This window comes from Littorina saxatilis, linkage group LG15 (assembly GCF_037325665.1).
Source record: "Littorina saxatilis isolate snail1 linkage group LG15, US_GU_Lsax_2.0, whole genome shotgun sequence".
NCBI lineage: Eukaryota > Metazoa > Mollusca > Gastropoda > Littorinimorpha > Littorinidae > Littorina > Littorina saxatilis.
In genome coordinates, this window is record NC_090259.1 from 26,433,337 (window position 1) to 26,448,629 (window position 15,293).

At 43.5% G+C, this 15,293-nt stretch overlaps 1 protein-coding gene across 1 annotated transcript in view; it reads right to left on the reverse strand.

Annotated features, from left to right (window-relative positions):
* LOC138948942 (neural proliferation differentiation and control protein 1-like) overlaps window positions 1-15,293 on the reverse strand; it is a 51,192-nt gene that overhangs the window by 35,674 nt on the left and 225 nt on the right. The gene's annotated exons all lie outside the window — the stretch shown is intronic.

The following is a 15,293-nucleotide window of genomic DNA, read 5'->3' on the forward strand; positions in this document are numbered from 1 at the left end:
AAAATAACACGTGTTTCAACCATTTCCTGCGTCGCTCTTTTCAGAAGCAGATAAAATAACGACCGGTAATGAGGTCGCAGCCAAACCAAATCAAAAAGCATCCCGTCGGACACAGATAATACATTATTGTTCGAACACGTGTTCGCAATAACACACAAACCAACAACACATAAACTAATTACAAGGAAAGCATAGCGGCAACATGCGGTAGGTTTGTCCCAGAGCTATCTTTTCTTTTATTAATCGGATTTCTCTTTTTCTTCCAAAAGGAAAGGAGGAAATGACATCAAGCAAAACACACACACACACTCTCTCTCACTCTCTCTGAACGACCGAACCATACATGTCATCACTATAGACAGGAAATTACACAAATCATCCTCTGGAACTTCTAATCATGTTGCATGCAAAATATCTGACAATCAAAGGTCTTATCCATCAGTTGTGGTGAAATCAAGCCAGCAAGATCACAGGACATTTTAATCATCGCACATAATCTAACACGGGTGCACGTGCGTGTATTGCGTGTCTGTCTGACTTTTCCTGTCATGATGATTGATGTCATTCGAATCGATCCTCCAGCTTCCATAGCTCTGGGGTCCGCTCTGAACCCCTGTCTGTCATTTTCAAGCCATGGGGGGAAAAAAGACACTGAGTATTTAATGTTTGTTAATCAAAGCAGGGATGTCGTTCGGTAGCGACAGTCGGCTAAATCCCAAAACTTATTTCAAGTCGGCGAAAATGTTACCGTCAATTCAGTAAGGATTGCCCAACCTTTTCACGGTATCGGAAAGGCGATGCCAAAACTTATTTCAAGTCGGCGAAATCGTCATTTTGTATAAGGATTGCCAACCTTTGCACGGTAGGGTAAAGGCGACGCCAAAACTTATTTCAAGTCGGCGAAAATTGTGCCGTCACTTCGGTAAGGATCGCACAATCTTTTCACGGCAGGGGAAAGGCGATGCCAAACCTTACTTCAAGTCGGCGAAAACTTTATTTCGGTAAGGATTGCCAACCATTTCACGGTAGGGGTAAGGCGATGGCAAAACTTAATTCAAGTCGGCGAAATCGTCATTTCGTATAAGGATCGCACAATCTTTTCACGGCAGGGGAAAGGCGATGCCAAACCTTACTTCAAGTCGGCGAAAACTTTATTTCGGTAAGGATTGCCAACCATTTCACGGTAGGGGTAAGGCGATACCAAGGACTGCCTAACACTTCCGAAACTTGTCGAAACTGTCATGGCCGTTTGGGCACATTTTCCAAACAAAATAAATCTAAGCAAAATCCCTGTTAAAAGCAGAGTGTGGGCTTGGAGAAGTGGGCTACTTTTTATTTTTACCAAAACATTGATACTGTAATTAAAACGATCCAGGCGCTTTGACACAAATTCCTGTGGTTCAAATACAAAATGACAATGTTCCTGCTTTGTGAGACCACTATTCAAGTTCAAAAGTAGCACTCTTCGGGACGACTTGAGGCTGTCGGTTTATTGACGTGGCCAAAAGATCATTTAAAGATACAACGAAATGAACTCAATGCACATGGATGCATATTCAACCCTAAAACAATCCATGCACAGAGGTCATCCAGGTCTGATAGAGCAGAACTGAATACACTCTTAGGAACAACTTGAAGCTGCTTGTTGACATGGCCAGAAGTCCATTAAAAGATATAACGACATCAACATCAAACACGCACCTTATCAGTCCCCAAAACAATAATAGCAGAAAACATTATCCCAGTCTTTAATTTGACACGAATGGAGAAATACCTGCTATTTAGACCTCAAAGAATCTGACAAAATCAGGTCTTAAACGGAATGGTGTTTTGAAATGGGAGGTAAATTTACATATACAACCCTGTAAACGGAACATCGGAGAAAGCAGGATCTTAAAGGGTTTTTGGGGTTTTTTTTTTGGGGGGGAGGGGGGGGGGGGAGAGTTTGCTCAAAACAGGTGTCTTAAGCGGAGGGTTTCGAATGTGTTCGAAAACTTCGCGAAGCTTTTCTTCTCAAACTTGCAAAGAACTCCACTCTTATTTAAATGATGCGCGCAAAGCCTTAGGGTTAAATCTGCATAACTACCGCGTTACTTCCCTGTTGAGTATAAGCAAAAACTGTACATCCGCTGACGCTGACTGATTGGCCCAAGGCAAGTAATTTAGTGTACATGAAAAGTTCACATTTCAAGCCAAAGCTGAAATGCAAATCCGCTGTCGCTCTAGGCTTGAAAGTTTTCCACGAGTTTCAACTCAACAGTGGTTGGCGCTGCGTGTGGACTAGGCAGCCCCGTTGACATATTCACCACAAAATATGTGGAAAATTGTGATTTTCACCCCCCTCTCTCTCTCTCTCCCTCCCCCTTCCTCCCTCTCGTTCTCTCAGAGAGAGAGAGAGAGAGAGAGAGAGAGAGAGAGAGAGAGAGAGAGAGAGAGAGAGAGAGAGAGAGAGAGAGAGAGAGAGAGAGAGAGAGAGAGAGAGAGAGAGAGAGAGAATACGAAAGTTTAATTGCTAGGCCATCGGCCCCTTGGCATGGGGAAGGAGGGGAAGGGAAATCGGTGTACAAATAGTTGAGAGAGAGAGAGACATAGACAGAGAGAGAGATAGAGAGAGAGAGAGAGAGAGAGAGAGAGAGAGAGAGAGAGAGAGAGAGAGAGAGAGATGCAAATCATAGGGAGATAACTTTTTTTTTTGTAAACAGCACTCCAACAGGTGACAGAATATCCCTCCCTCTATCGATCTCTCGAAGGTTCTGAGAACAAAAACAATTAGGATGGGGAGGGGCGGGAGGGGGCAGGAGGGGGGTGGGGGTGGATAGGCTGGTTCAGATCAAATTTCGGGAGAACATCTAAACCAAGGAGGAAGAGAATACAGACTGATGCCACAAGAATGGACAAGGGCTTTAACAATGCCTGCAGAAAATTGAGACACCTTCGCCAAGCTTGTTCAGTTTTGTTTTTGTTTTCTTCTTCTTCGTTCATGGGTTGATACTCCTACGTATATACACTTGTGTTTTTTGCACGAGTGGGATCTTACGTGTGAAGCTAGGATTCCATTCTTACGGCTGCGGTGCGGCTCCGGCTCCGGCGACGGCAACGGCATCCGGCTCTGGCGAGAAAAACGCATCGTCGTGAACCGTTTATAACGGCGACGTCGTCCGGATATGTTCTCTTCCCGCCAATGCCGCCATGGCTCCACATTGGTCTCGTCTCATGCAAACTGTCATTTATAATGAAGAACAATTTATGTTAATATTATTAGCGTACCGCCAAATGAAAAAACGCCAAAAGAGACGACATCGCTGGTGGGTGCATGCCATTTTGGAGAAAAGACGGCAGTATGGAACCCATCACCATCTTGTTCAAGAACTGCAACTCGATGGCGAAAGGTTTCAGCAGTATTTTCGTCTCTTTGTGCTCGGAAAGGCTCTGAGAAAAACGCGGGAAAAGAGACACGCCCACAAAATACCAGACGGCGTCCGGCGACGGCAGTCCAGAAAGCCACATGGAGCTTTCTTGAAAAAACGCACGCACGCCGGGCCGTCGCCGTCGCCGTCGCCGTACCGCACCCGTGTGAATGGGGTCATCCCTTCTTTCATCAATGTTTTTCAAATTGCCGTCGCCGCTGCCGTCGCCGGAGCCGCACCGCAGCCGTAAGAATGGAATCCTAGCTTAAGACCGTTTTTACCCCGCCACTTTGGCAGCCATACGCCGCTTTCGAGGGATTTTGTTTTTAAATTACATTCCCAAATGTAAGACACCATAAGCGTAGGAACTCTCCTTTAGCTAGTCCCCTCCGCCCCCCCCCCCCCTGCCCCCCCTCTCCCTCCCTTCCGTACTCCTTTCAAGTCACATGCATCGGCACATATTTTCCCTTGTATTTCCCTGGACACGGCAAACTGTATTTTGTAATAAAACAAGGATATCAACCTTTCCCTACACACACACACACTCTTTTCGTTGAAATCGCACACATCGGCAGATATTTCCCAAACAGCTCCCTCGACAACACACGCACCAGTAAATCATATTTGGTAATATTGCAACAAAACGATCCATCTTCATCCCCTCACCCTATTTCCCTTCGGGTCATATGCATCGGCACGCATTTTGCATTGTCGTTCCCCAGACAACACACGTAACAGCAAACTATATTTTGTTATATCTATCTATATATATATACGACTAGTGTCTGTGTGTCTGTGTGTCTGTCCGCGATGCACGGCCAAAGTTCTTGGTCGATCTTTTTCAAATTTGGAGACCGTATTCAGCTACACCCCGGACACAACCTCATCGATGAGATATTTCAACACGTGCTCTCAGCGCGCAGCGCTGAACCGATTTTGGTTTTTCTGTAGATCCACTATATCCATTCCCAGTAACTCTTCCTTATCTTCTCCAGTGTTTTGTTTTGCGCGTTTATCTCCCTTCCTTCGTGTGGCGTCAATCCATATTCCCGTTACTACGTTACTATTTTTAGAAGGTCACTGCACGTTACTATTTTTAGATCTCCCTTCCTTCGTGTGGCGTCAATCCATATTCCCGTTACTACGTTACTATTTTAAGAAGGTCACTGCATGTTACTATTTTTAGATCTCCCTTCCTATTTGGCTCTACTTCTTCCCGGCGAAGCTGGTACCCGGCGAAGCGGGTAATCATCTAGTCTATATATATATATACGACTTGTGTCTGTCTGTGTGTGTGTGTGTGTGTGTCCGCGATGCACGGCCAAAGTTCTCGGTGGATCTTTTTCAAATTTGGAGACCGTATTCAGCTACACCCCGGACACAACCTCATCGATGAGATATTTCAACACGTGCTCTCAGCGCGCAGCGCTGAACCGATTTTGCTTTTTCTCTAGATCCATTCCCAGTAACTCTTCCTTATCTTCTCCAGTGTTTTCAGCCGCGTTTATCTCCCTTCCTCCTCCAAAATCGGTTCAGCGCTGCGCGCTGAGAGCACGTGTTGACATATCGACCAGGTTGTGTCCTGTCCCGGGTGTACCTGAATATGCCCACCAAATTTGAAGCAGATCCATCGAGAACTTTGGCCGTGCATCGCGCACACACACACACACACACAGACAGACACAAGTCTTATGTGTGTGTGTGTGTGTGTGTGTGTGTGTGTGTGTGTGTGTGTGTGTGTGTGTGTGTGTGTGTGTGTGTGTGTGTGTGTGTGTGTGTGTGTCCGCGATGCACGCCCAAGGTTCTCGATGGATCTGTTTCAAATTTGGTGGGCATATTCAGGTAGACCCCGGACACAACCTGCTCGATGAGATATTTCAACACGTGCTCTCAGCGCGCAGCGCTGAACCGATTTTGGTTTTTCACTGGATCCATTCCCAGTAACTCTTCCTTATCTTCTCCAGTGTTTTCAGCGTTTATCTCCCTTCCTTCGTGTGGCGTCAATCCATATTCCCGTTTCTATTTTTAGAAGGTCACTGTCGACAACGCTCAATCCATATTCCCGTTATACTATTTTTAGAAGGTCACTACTCTTCTCCAGTGTTTTGTGCGTTTATCTCCCTTCCTTCGTGCGGTGCGCCGGCAAAGCCGGCGTACACTCGGCAAAGCCGGGTCTCCGGCGCAGCCGGGTATTCGGCTCGACTTCTTCCCGGCGAAGCCGTACCCGGCGAAGCGGTTATTCATCTAGTAACAAATATTCATCGTAACCCCCCCCCCCCCCCCCCAACACACACACACACACCACAACCTCTTTCACATGCGTCGGAAAACATTTTCCCAGCAACAAACTACATTTGTAATCTAAACAACGAAGTGACTGTGGCCCGTCGCGATATAACCTTGAATGGTTGAAAACGACGTTAAACACCAAATAAAGAAAGAAAGAAAGAAAGTGACTGTGGTAAGATGAACAAAGTTAAAAAAAAAAACAAAGGATTACTGTAGGCCCTACTCACCGATACAAAGACGACACAAGACGATAACGAATTTTCGCCTCTGGAAGCTTCATCAGGAAAAACAAGTGTGCCTTTGAATGAGCCAGCCATCGTTAGGGGTTGATATTGGTGACGACTTAGTTTGATTGTTTCTGGCTAAACGATGTGTGTTTGTGTGTGTGTGTGTGTGTGTGTGTGTGTGTGTGTGTGTGTGTGTGTGTGTGGTGTGGTGTGGTGTGGTGTGGTGTTGTATTGTATTGTGTTGTGTGCGTGTGTCTCTCTGTTTGTAGATAGCAATCAAAGAAAACAATCACTTTGACAAAATGTGACACGTGCTATAAGTGAATGGAACTAACAGTATTAAATGTCCACATGCTGCCCAGTATTTCAACGAACATTTTTTCTTTGTAGATACATCTACACAGTGGAAAACCCCTTTCCGACCCCTGTTTTAATACTTTCCCTTTTACAATCATACTGGGTTTTTTAAAAGATTTTCTCTTCATAACATCTGTAAATTTACCACATTTAAGACTCACAAATGATTGTTTAGGACTTTAAAGTGTATTACACTGTCATTCAACTTCAATCACAAGGATTGCTCTCTAACGTACACTACCGCACACATAGTTGTACTACATGTATCTCATACACACTATAATGATCGATCTTTGGAAATTGAAAGGACGTGGGAAAGGGCGAGCCGTTATGCAGGTGCCACTCCCGTGTCGAAGACTGGGGCCCTCTCATACGTTTCAATCTTTCCTGCGACCTGGCTGGTCTGGCCGATCGAATGGCCACAAGTCGTGATCGGGATACAGTGAAACCTCTGTTTTAAGTCCCTCCATTTTAAGAAAAACAGACAGGAGCAAAGGCAGACTGACGACCAATAAGCTTTGGGGGGGGGGGGGGGGGGGGGGGGGGAATTGAAAAAAAAATAGATACACACACGCACACACACACACAACTAAAACTGATCACGAGAAAACACGACATAAAAGACGAATCAGAACAGGCACTGAGACCACAAGACGAATTTATAAACATCAATTTCTAAACATCGCACGCAGCAACAAAACAACGCAGATCACGAACAGAACACGACCCCCATCGAACGCATTCCCCCGCGATTAGAATTCATTCTGCATCACTTGCAGCGGCTAGAGAATGCCACAGGGCTTAAAATAAAAATCAAAGACAGCCGCAAAGAACGGTGTCCCAGTGGACTTTGAGCGCTATAGGAAAAAAATAATAAGTGCGGAGCCCTGATTCAGCCAAACGCCGCCAAATATCCCATGAGCTATCGATCTCTCCCATATCCCGGCATTCAGTCTTACGACGCATGAATGAAATATCCAAAGGTTGAACCTGAAAGCGCCGAAAACTGGGGACAGCTTGGGGGAGGAGAGGAAATGGGGGGAGGAGAGGAAATGGGGTGGGGGAGTAAGGCGGGGTTTGCAGGGAAGTTGTGAGATGAACGGAGGGGATTTAGATCGGATGGGGGATAACGAGGGGGGAGGATCGAGTGGTTGGGTACGGTTCTTAGAGAGAAAAAAACAAGCGGATATGAAGGCTGATGGGTGTGTGTGTGTGTGTGTGTGTGCAAGCCTTGTCACGTGCGTGTATCCCCACCCTGACATTCGAGGGTAGGGTGGGGTGGACAAACCAACACTATTCCAACTCATAAGTCTTGATAGCCCAAGACCTAGATCTAGTTCTGACAAAGAAGCAAAACAAAAACAAGAGGCGAAGCCTTCAAGGCTCCCGTCAGAAATCGACAAACAGTAACACAAACTCAATCACTCCGTCACACATACACACACACAGTAAGCATAGACACGGTGCAAGAGTGGGAGACGCTAGATCTAGATCTGTCTGTCTGTAGCCGACTGCCACTGAGATCAACACTGCCCTTTCGACAGCGCTTCCTCGCGCAGACACTGAAAACACGCTGTGCAGATCAACCTGTAGGAAATCTCCTTTGGTATCTTCTTTATCTATTTTTTCTGGAGCCGCTACGAAACCGAACAATGTGAAATCGTCTTCCCCGAATCGGCGAACTGCAGCTGGGTGAGAACTGTATCTATACCACAATCCTTCACGCGATCTGACCTAACCTTGACCCCTGACCTGGTCTACATACCACACACAACACAAACCAGTCACCTGTTTTTACCCCCCCAAAACCCACCACCACCCGTTTTCTTTGGATACACACTTTATCTACATACGTGCCGACGAAATGTTGATCATTGCTTCAATACTTTGAAGCTGTTGCTTGGATAATAACCCGGTAAAATTAGTATTTCGGTGTTCAGTCAAATGTTAAAGTTTCTATCACACACGCACGCACGTACAGACAGACAAAAGTTAGCATCGCATAGGCTACACTTACGTGAGCCAACCAGCTCAAGAAAGTCTGCGAACAGGAAACTCGGAGAGGTGCGAAAATAAAAGGAAAACAGGACAACTCGAAGAATACACGACCTCGACCCAAGACAACCACGACAGCCTATCACTCAGGTCGTGAGACGGGCCCAAAGACAGCTGTGAGGACCCCTCCATCACCGCCGTGACGTCAAACCTTTCACGGATTTATCCGCCGTTGCCATGGCGACGGGGTATATGAAGTCACGCGGATCGATAAGTTTCGTTTACTACGGATGCGCTCGTCTTAAACGCTAGGCGGGGGCCGAAGGCGCTTTTGTCAAAACCAATACTCGTAAGAAGTATTAAATCTGACCTGACCAGGGTTTCTCTACATAATCCTATCAGTAGCCAATTTTAAATGCATCAGATTCCATTTGATAAATTACTGATTTATTACTGGCATGATACCTGTGCTTTGTGGTCAGTTCTTGATAACTTCAAGTGATATTGTCCGCCTGAATGGCCGTGGTGCTTCGTTTGGTCAAAACAATAATTTAGTACAAAGGGAAAGAGTCAAATGATCATCCTGTGTTGTAGGAACATCTTTGAGTTTTGAGGCCTTTGAATGATTACTTTTCAGGTGAAGCAAATACGCAAGACTCCAAAAATAGATGGTTCTATACTGAAAAAGTGAATTTTGTTTTTAAACATTTGTTTTCTCAAGTTTCAAAACTTCTTTTCAAAATGCATGGTGAAATTCTTTCCATTTCAGTAGTTAAAACAATGCGCATAAGTATTAAAGCTGTGTAATTGTATGTCCTTTCGTTATGCCGTTTAAGCACTTCTGGGATAGTACTATTTTAATTGATTTCTGCAGATCTAACTGAATAATGGAAGCTTTTTAAAACCAGTAATGGAATGGGGCGGGGCTAACAAATCAATGACATTCTACAGCACCCCCTTTGCTTTCTTTCTTCGATACTGAGGTGAAACTTAGTGGTAAAACATAGTGGTCAATGAGGGGGGGGGGGGGGGGGGAAGCAAAGACAATCACCTTTTTTTTCTCCCTCCCTTTTGTACAAATATTCTGCGTTCTCCCCGCCTGTTGTTTTGTGCATTGCTGGAAAGTAAGCTAATCCGGCTGTCAGGTTTTGTTTCCTGTTGTCACCCTCATTCTCTCTCTCTCATAATGTTAATTAAGGAAATTGTACTGTAGTTCACTTACCTTCTATTTCTTCTTGTTATTTATTGAGTCACCCTCAATGGGGGAGGGCCGGATGAAAAAAAAAGCATGTTTTGATTGCTTATTATGTCACCCTCGAAAAATAAAGTTCAATACAATTCAATTCTCTCTCTTTCTCATCTTCTCTTTCCCCGGTAACTTATCTCTCATTTCTATAGAAATAAAAACTGATCTCATTTTGATTTGACCCTCCCCCACCCCTCCCTTTAAAAATGTGGGTCAATGCCAGTGCCAGTGTCTTTACAAGTGGGCAGACACAAGTGGGCAGACGGGAATTAAATCAAAGGTGTAATGTCACACCATACCTCCAGGAACAATCTCTGCTACTCCACAGACAATGACTGATTACCTGACACTGTAATCGGACAGCACTTACTTGATTGGGTATAGGTCAAGTTCTGTGGGTTTTTTTTTTTAAAGAAAGCTCATTAAGTGTGTGTGTGTGTGTGTGTGTGTGTGTGTGTGTGTGTGTGTGTGTGTGTGTGTGTGTGTGTGTGTGTGTGTGTGTATGTGTGTGGTAGGTGTGTGGTAGGTGTGTGAAGTAAAACGAATGCATGTCATGTCTACCTTAATGAAAATCAAATTGATAAATCATGCCTAAAAGTAAAAGGCTTCTTCTTGTCGATCACTAAAAAAAACTCCCATACAAAAACCATCATTCCATCAACAAAAATCAGGAAAGATATGACATTCCTGAGGTGTCACTGTCTGTGCAATACATATCATTTACATGTATCAGATGGCGCTACGGAGCAGTGAGTGGCCTAGTGGATAAGACATCGGCCTCCTGTGCGGAAGGTCGTGGGTTCATATCCTGGCCGTGCCTGGTGGGTTAAGGGTGGAGATTCTTCCGATCTCCCAGGTCAACTTATTTACAGACCTGCTGGTGCCTTATCCCCCTTCGTGTGTACACGCAAGCACAAAGCCAAGTGCGCACAGAAAAGATCATGTAATCCATGTCAGTTTGGTCAGTTATAGAAACAGGAAAATACCCAGCATGCTTCCCCCAAAAGCGGCCAATGGCTGCCTGAAGAGCGAGGTAAAACCCCACTTGTGCATAAACATGAGTAAACGTGGGAGTTTTAGCCCATCAACGAAGACGAAAAAGAAGAATTACAGGTATCACAGATTCCATAAATATATTACAGGTATCACAGACTACATCTATTTTCAAAAAAAAATAATTATATTTTCATTCTTTTGCCTAAGCCGGACAACGAGTTGGAAATGGTTGGAAAAATCCCCTGTTCTGCAGGGAACCAGACACAGAAAATGGATTCAGGAGAAGTGCGTGCAACATGAACCCAACCGGGAATTGCTGCACGCACACTGCTTTACTTCTCTTTCCAAAGTAGTGTTTTGCTTCTGAAAGGCAATGTTCCATGGAGGTTGCTATCTCCTCTTATAATTTGGCCATTTCTGACGCACATTTACCCTGAAGCTTTTCACCATGGAGACGGCACACAGTCCTGCAGGACAAAGATTGATCACATTGATTTGGCTTGATTGGGTCGACAGCTGACTACACTACAAAGCCTGTGCAAACGCAAAAAGCCTTTAAAGGGCGGTTAGGCATAACCTTTTCAGTTCCGAAGAAAAGGCAGACTTGATAATATAAAGTACATAATTGTTGGGGTTTTTCTGTCACACTTACTGTTTCATCACACAGCAGTAAACAGAGGGTTTAATAATTCAATAATCATAACAATTGATGTTAAATGGTACATTCTTCCCCACTGTTCCCCTTCTTGTGTTGCAACAGTGAATCAATTCTATGACAAGCGAATCAAATTTCTCAGCAATAAAAAGAGACCATGCCACTAATGCTCTCTAGCATAATTATAATTTTTGGTATATTATAATTTTTTTAAATTTGAAATTTGAAAAAACACTTTACAAATAACACAGAACTGGTAAAGTTGAACTAAAGTTAATAAAAGAAGGAGGAATTCATCTTCGTCACGAAGTTGTTTTGAAGTAGGATGCATCACCAGTGGCAACCAGATAAAATGTTATGACTTAACACATCTATCTATATAATATATATATATATATATATATATATATATATACGACTAGTATCTGTGTGTCTGTGCGCGATGCGCGGCCAAGGTTCTCGATGGATCTGTTTCAAATTTGGTGATCATATTCAGGTACACCCTGGACACAACCTGGTCGATGAGATATTTCAACACGTGCTCTCAGCGCGCAGCGCTGTGCGCGCTGAACCGATTTTGGTTTTTTTGGTCTGGATCCACTACCAGTAACTCTTCCTTATCTTCTCCAGTGTTTTCAGCCGCGATTATCTCCCTTCCTCCGTGTGGCGTCAATCCATATTCCCGTTACTTCGTTACTATTTTTAGAAGGTCACTGCACGTTACTATTTTTAGAAGGTCTCCAGTGTTTTGCGCGTTTATCTCCTTTCCTTCTTGCGCCGGCAAAGCCGGCGTACACCCGGCAAAGCCGGGTCCCAGGCGCAGCCTGGGATTCGGCTCTACTTCTTCCCGGCGAAGCCGGTACCCGGCGAAGCGGGTAATCATCTAGTATATATATATATATACGACTTGTGTCTGTGTGTGTGTGTGTGTGTCCGCGATGCACGCCCAAGGTTCTCGATGGATCTGTTTCAAATTTCAGTGGTGGGCATATTCAGCTACACCCCGGACACAACCTGCTCGATGAGATATTTCAACAGGTGCTCTCACTGCGCAGCGCTGAACCGATTTTGGTTTTTCTCTGGATCCATTCCCAGTAACTCTTCCTTATCTTCTCCAGTGTTTTCAACGTTTATCTCCCTTCCTTCGTGTGGCGTCAATCCATATTCCCGTTACTACGTTACTATTTTTAGAATGTCACTGCACTGTCCACAACGCTTTCATTGCACCCGTAAGTTGTCCTTACTGTAAAAGTGAAAAGGTCGAATCAATTTATAGCCACGCGAAAAATACACTGTCATCTATCTCCATATATTTATAGATTTATAGATATACATATATATATATGGCTTCTCTGTGTGTGTTTGTGTGTGTGTGTGGGCAACACCTGTGGATTGTAGAGTTCTGTTTGTGATGTGGTCTGGCGGCTTTGGTGTGTCTGTATGTTCAGGTCTTCCTTCGAGAAACCATAACAGTTATTCTCAATCCCGTTTGATTGGACTTCGCCTTCAAAGGTGATTGTGGTGTTTCGGCACTCGGTTACATTTGGCATCGTCGACAGCGATGGGACTCGACATGAAATGTTCAGGCCACTGAATCATTTTCGTGCTGTTCCCATTCCACCTGGGAGGGACCTAAGCTTGGCGGGTCCATGGTTCGGAACTTTGGGGACAAAGTTCATTCAAAGGGGGTCGAGTGTGACAGGGAGACTACCGTCGCCCTTCACAGCAGACTCTGCAGAGTTGTTCGCCTTAGAAGTTGTGGGCTTTCCTTACATGTACCCGTAAGTTGTCCTCACTGTAAAAGTGCAAAGGTCGAATCTATTTATCGAAAAATCCACTGTCATCTATCTCTATTATATTTATATATATAGATAGATAGATATACGGCTTCTGTGTCTGTGTCTGTGTGTGTGTGGAGGCAACACCTGTGGATTGTAGAGTTCTGTTTGTGATGGGGTCTGGCGGCTTTTGTCTGTCTGTAAGTTCTGGCATTTGAGAAGCCATAACAGATAATATAGGGCTTAGAAATAAGCTCTAAAATTCTCAATCCCGTTTGAGAGGACTTCGCCTTCAAAGGTGATTGTGGTGAACCGCCACGCTGTCTGTCCTCTGTCTCGCGATTCACCCCGGGTATTCTTCTAGTATATATATGTATAGATTTACGTCAAAAGCGAGAATGCTGACAAATTACGTCATGAGCAAGGGAGATCATCCTTTACTCTGTGTGTCTCTGCTACTTCCACACCAACTGGTGTTTTGAAAAATTGAAAGCAACAAGCACACTAGAGGAAATGGGGTGGGGGGGGGGGGTGGAGGTTAGAAATAGATCCAGAAATATATTATATAGATATATTTAGTCCTTTATCCTATACTTGTTCAAAACATTAACAATAGTATCTAAAACAAATTGCATGCTTTTGTCATCAAAGGTTTTTTGGAGAGAAAAAACACAAGAAACTCCCAACAACAAAGATATTATTCAATACATTTTATAAAATGTCTAGACACCTGTTAATTATGAAACAACTTAGTTTCACTAAGCCTCTGGTTAAAAAAACAACCCACTAAACAAAGACTAGGGAACTTAATATTTACTGTCACAAGCTATCAATCTCTCTGGTTGTCATGTGAGCTGTCAGAAAGCTGACCTAGTTTCCAGACAAACTATGTATGACATTCACGGATACAGTACTTCCTTAATATAAACCTGTCAGGCGGTGACGATGTCCTATATTTATATTATTAAAGTATAATATATTCGCTGTGCCTTATCTTGCTTATAAAATTAATCAAATTGAAATTTGATAACGGTTGGGCTTTGACTACCAGTGTGCAAACTGTACTGCAACTACAAGTTTGACATCACCATTGATGATCATGCAGTGTCACCAATATTACACCAAAAATCAATTCAAATTAAAATCAATATTTCCTGCACCTAACTAAAGCACAGGATGATGCTATGATAATATTAGACATACTTTATAATTATGTGTACAAACAATGTTCTTCACTTCACCCACTTACAGTGCATCTAGATACAGTATACATGTATGTATGCAAGTTGTAAGTGCAATTGGGTGAAACTTATGCTTGGTCCTACATGATCCTACATAAACAATTAAGTCACATCACCCCTCTCACATCTACGTCTTATAATGTGTGTTATGTATACATGTATGTTCGGTATGTATACATGTATGTGTGTATGTGTTATTTGGAACAAGAGAGTTTAAACAGACAGAGACAGACTGAGAGAGTGGGTTTACACATTCGACTATGTGTCACTGTATGCGTCTGTGTGTGACAGTAAAGGGTAGAGGGGATAGAGTGGGAGAAAAGGGTACAGACAGATAGAGACAGATGAATAGACAATGATAAAGAGAGAAACCTGTGAATAAACTGTACACTCCTACTTCAGCTGAAATTATTTGTCGTGAACCATACGAATAATTAATGGCATCTAATATACTACCATATCGGGCCCCATTCCCTGGAGATGCTACTCCTATACACATTGTCACTGAATTATGGTCTGACAGTGACAGAACTGAAAGTAACTTTCCAGAACTATAGGAGTCTAAAAGTGTGTCTGTGCGTATGAACATATCGCGTCTCTCTCAAATGATAAGCCTGCGCATTATCAAAGAAAACATGTACTGGACAGATTCATTTATTCTCACAGAGTCTCACTATATTCATATGGTCAAAGAAAACCCCATCAAGAAATAAATAAATAAAATAAAAATTAAAACATGTAAAAAAGAAAACGGAGACTGCCACCGTTCCAAAATTGAAGTGTGAGGAATACGTACAAGCACAGGGACGTACTGTTAAGTTTTTTAAAATGTATTGCCTTTATTTGTCTATCGCACAGTGTGTACTCATGTAGGCTAAATAATCAGTGTTCAACTAATAACTATCATATTAATTCCAACAAATAAAAACGCACACTGCGAAAACAACATGATTAAAAATGGCAGGATAATCCTATTTCAATCTATTTCACAATGTGATTAAAACGTTGCGATCCGATCGTGACAGTGATCCCACACAAGTCAACACTACACGCAGTGACATACACACACGGCACAAACAACAGCTGTGAGGGGGCGATGCCT